This window comes from Bos mutus, chromosome 19, assembly GCF_027580195.1.
Source record: "Bos mutus isolate GX-2022 chromosome 19, NWIPB_WYAK_1.1, whole genome shotgun sequence".
Lineage (NCBI taxonomy): Eukaryota > Metazoa > Chordata > Mammalia > Artiodactyla > Bovidae > Bos > Bos mutus.
The window spans coordinates 8,168,061-8,173,004 of NC_091635.1; positions in this window are offsets into that span (position 1 = coordinate 8,168,061).

Genomic DNA, 4,944 nt, shown 5'->3' on the forward strand with positions numbered 1-4,944 from the left:
CACCGTGCAGCACGAGAAACTTCCCCAACCAGGGACTGACCCTGTACCCTCCGCAGTGGGAGCATGGAGTTTTAACCCCTGGACCATCAGTGTGTTCACTAATTGACTTTATCCAGAGAGAAATACACGCAGGCTTCTGAGCTCCCAGAGACACTGGGACATGGGTGGCTTTCACTCATCCTTGAGGGTGACATTTCCAAGAGACTTCCCTGGTGGCCCAGTGGTTATGAATCCACCCGCCAGTGCAGGGGACACAGGTTCAATCCCTGATCTGGGGAGATCCCACACGCCACGGAGCAACAAAGCAGGGGGCCGCAGCTCCTGAGCTCACAGTCCTAGAGCCTGTGCTCCACAATAAGAAAAACCACCTCAACGAGAAGCCTGCCCACCACAACTGGAGAAAAGCCCTCATACAGCAATGAAGACCCAGTGCAGCCAAAAATAAAATTAATGAATTAATTAGTTTAAAAAAGGAGATTTCCCAGGTCTGGTGAGAAGATTATTTAGCTTTAAGAAGTCACATACATTTCAAAGAGACAAAGAATCTAAGTGTTTTCCAAAGCAAATGCTCTAAGAAAAGGGAGGAGGGACTTCCCTGGTGGTCCAGGGTTAAGACTTCACTTTCTGATGCAGGCAGTAGGGGTTCGATCCCTAGTCAGGGAGCTCATATTTCACATGCCTCATGGCCAAAAAACCAGAACATAAACAACAGAAGCAGCATTGTAACAAGTTCAGTGCGATGCTGTGCTTAGTCGCTCAGTCATGTCTGACTCTTTGTGACCCTATGGACTGTAACCTGCCAGGCTCTTCTGTCCATGGTGATTCTGCAGAAAAGAATACTGGAGTGAGTTGCCATGCCCTCCTCCAGGGGGTCTTCCCAACCCAGGGATCAAACCCAGGTCTCTTGCATTGCAGGTGGGATTCTTTATTGTCTGAGCCACCAGGGAAGCCCAAGCATACTGGGGTGGCTGGTCTATCCCTTCTCCAGGGGATCTTCCTGAACCAGGAATTGAACCAGGGTCTCCTGCATTGCACGTGGGATTCTTTAACAGCTGAGCCACCAGGAAAAGGCATTAAAAATGATCTACATCCAAAAAAAATCTTAAAAAAATGAAAAGTGGGGGAGAAAGGGTATCTCTTCCGTTACTTTCTACAGGGGAATCAAGCCTCTTATTCTTTCCTTGTATTTGCCCTTATCCTAGAAAGGCAGAACATGCATTATTCTACGTGTTAAGAGAAGCCACGGGGGGTGTTGAGCTGGAGTGGGTTCTAAATGTGGGGTGGGGGTGCTCGGCGGAGACTTGGCCCTCGGGTTTGGCCAGGAGGGGATGACGGGAGCTCCAGAAGGTTGTGGATGGTGCTGATTTCCTTCATGGTTTGTGCCAGATAATCTGAAAGGTCTGCTAAACACAGCACTTGTGATAAACGTGTGCTTCTGTTTCTTGTTTGGACTGCTGTATGATGAGTGTCATGTGGTCCTTAGAGAACACATCCCTCTTTCTTCCACGTTTCTGGCATTTCTCCAGAACAACTTCTCTCACACAACTCAAGCTTCTTGTAAAAGGTGGAAGTGAAGTAAAAAGCTTTGGGAAATAAATTCTGAGCAGTTAATTAAAAAAAAAAAATTCTCTTATTTGGCTGTGCTGGGTCCTAGTTGGGGCGTGTGGGATCTTTAGTTGCAGCAGGTGGGATCTAGTTCCCTGGCCAGGGATCAAACCCCAGCCTGCTGCATTGGGAGCGTGGAGTCTTAGACGCTGGCCCACCATGGAAATCCCCTAAGGAACTATATTTTTGATATTAAAAAAAATCAAAAGTTCAAAGCACGCAGAACAAGAAAATGCTAATGGGAACCTTGGTGCAGCAAAGTCAAGCCAAGGCAGACAGTAACTCGTGTTGTCAGGACCACCAGGCAAGGCTTTGACTGTGCCCAGAGCCTGAAAAAGCAGGTGAAGAGGGACAGTACCTAGATCAGAGGGGTTTTATCCAGTTTCCCACCTGGGTCCTTTGTGCTGCGCCCTCATTTATGTAACCACTTGCCGGTAGAATACGCCATTTAAACAGCTCTCTGAAAAGAAGAAACTAATTACATACAGTTTCTTTCATGCTTGCAGCCTCAACTCCACAACACAGAATTAAAATCGACAGCTCTGGCTTCCAGGCTAGGAGTTCTTTCTCACTGGTTGAGAACCACCTGGTCCCTGGAGTTCAGACCCCGCTTGGGTGTGTCATGTTCTCTGGCTTGGTTTTGGCCATTTGGTGGGACTGTTGGTGTTTATTTTAGAGCACTGACCCTTTCTCTGACCAGCAGGCTTTTCAGAAACAAGTTCATGGAATCTTTCCTCTGCCTCTAAAGGAAGATTTATTGTGTTTTGCTCTTAAGCTTTAGCCTGGCCTTGACTCTCAGAAACGCACATTTAATTGCACATAGAACATGGGTTTATAGTGGCTTTTCAATGGAAACTTTTATCACCTAATTGCACCAATAAAGGCAACTGCTGACAGAATCATATGATAAGAATGACTTACAACGGGACTTCCCTGGTGTTCCAGTGGTTAAGACTCCAGGTAGGAGTTCAGTCCCTGGCTGGGGAACTGAGATCCCACAGGCTGCATGGCATGGCACAAGCAACAAAAGCAGGGGCTTCCCTGGTGGCTCAGTGGTAAAGAATCCACCTGCCAATGCAGGAGACACAGGTTCGATCCCTGATCTGGAAAGATCCCACGTGCCTTGGAGCTCTGCAACAAGAGAAGCCACTGCAATGAGAACCCTGAGCACCACACCTAGAGAGCAGCCCCTGCTTTCTGCAACTAGAGAAAGCTCACTCGCAGCAACAAAGACCCAGCATGGCCAAAATAACTAAACAAAATTATGAACAAACAAACAGAAAACAAGGCGGCAGCAGGCCTGCCTCCAGAGAGCTCACTGTCTGGGATATGGCATGTCCAGCCCTGGTTCTCAATCACAGTGAGCCTCTGTGATTGGCATTGATAGTGATGCCCTCCTTGAGGGCAAATAGACTCTTCCCTTCAGTATCTCATTCTTTAGATTCTCATAAAGGGAACTTTGAGGTCTGTATGTTCACAGGGCCTATACTTTGCTTTCTCCGATTGCCTTCTGCTCCTTTGGACAATGTCAAATATTTTGTCTCCCCTTTCAGTTCTCCCCAGGATACCCTCTGCAGTTTTTCTATATTCTTCAGCCTTTTCTGTAACGGTCAGTCTCAGCTCTCTGTTCCCCTTCACTCTTGACGTTGGTGTGTTTCTTCCTTACTCAAGCCTGGTTGTCTGGGCCTCTCCACCGTTCCTTCCTGGCTTCCCACTGACTCCAGTGACTGATCTTAACACTCTTGTAAGTGTTGGGTCTGATAGTAAGTATATTAGTTAGCATTTCCAAGTAGCATTTCCTGGAGTTCTGTCATGAATTCAGATCTTCTAACAATACTTTCTTTCTCCCTGAATGCTGAATCTAGAAATATTACCCTTTAAAAAGACAACAGGGGACCTCCCTAGCAGTCTAGTGGTTAAGACTTCAACTTCCAATGCAGGAGGTGTGTGTTCGATCCCTGGTTGGGGAGCTAAGACCCCACATGCCTCATGGCCAAATACCAAAACATAGAACAGAAACAATGTTGTTAACAAATTCAATAAAGACTGTAAAACTGGAACACACACACACACACATAAATCTTAAAAAAAAAAAAAAAAAAAACGGTTTCTTGAGAATTTCTGTTTTAAAGGTCGTTCTAAAAGAGACTGATAGAGATTTTCCTGGTGGTCTGGTGGCTAAGACTCCATGCTGCCAATGCAGGGGGCCCAAGTTTGATCCCTTGTCAGGCAGCTAGATCCTGTATGCAACAACTAAGAACTAGTGAAGCTAAACAAATAAATTTTAAAAAGATAGAGACACTGGTAAATGATGGCACAACTCAACAAATGATTTTTTTACTTTATTTTGAATTTTCACCATTACAAGTGTTGAATTCTGCAACATCATAGCTAAAACTCTTTGGTGTGGGATATCAATTTTACCCATAAAGGCTAGATGAAAAAAATTCAAGTTTTGGCTCTGATAGCAAATTAAAATGCATATGAACACAAGATGTTTGAAACTTAAAAACAGTTTAAGTGATAAAAGCTAGATAATTAAATGGGCTTCCCTGATGGTTCAGTGGTAAAGAATCTGCCTGCAATTCAGGAGACCGGATTCAATTCCTGGTGCGAGAAGATCCCCTGGAGAAGGGCATGGCAACCCACTCCAGTACTCTTGCCCAGAGAATCCCATGAACAGAGGAGCCTGGCGGGCTGCAGTTTGTAGGGTTGCACAGAGTCAGACACTGTTGGGGCCAGTGTGAGGAAAGCAAGAGAGACTCCATCTTGAAGCCTATCATCCATCTTAAAGACAGGATGTCAGTGGGGCCTGAACCCTGCCCAAGAGTGAGGAAACCATTGCTAGTGAAAACCAGGTCTCCTGGAGACTTCCCTCCCTACAGATGGCAAACGGAGATTGTAGATGAGGTCAGGCTGCCCCTGCTAGATTAAGCGTGGAGACATCCCCCCTTCATGCATAATCATTGTTTCCCCCCTCTAACCTTAATTGTTTGTTCTCCTAACACCCACTTGTTGTAAAACTCAGTCATATACAACAAAGAGGTTGCTAACATGTAACCAGTCATGTAGTGGGGGATATAAAACTGGCCCTCTCAGAAACATCAGGGTCCTTGCTGGGAACTGATTCCCCTTGGACCCACTGGCATAATAAACTGTACTCCACCGTCTGGAGTGTCCTCTGAGGCATGCTTTGCGACTCCGGATTCCACAGCAACAGGACTGAAGGCAGTAAGCAGCAGCAGCAGATGATTAAATCTGCACTAATATAACTCTATCCTTTACCAAAAATGAGACATAAGGAAGAATTCAACTATTTTTATGTTTGCAAGTCAGATG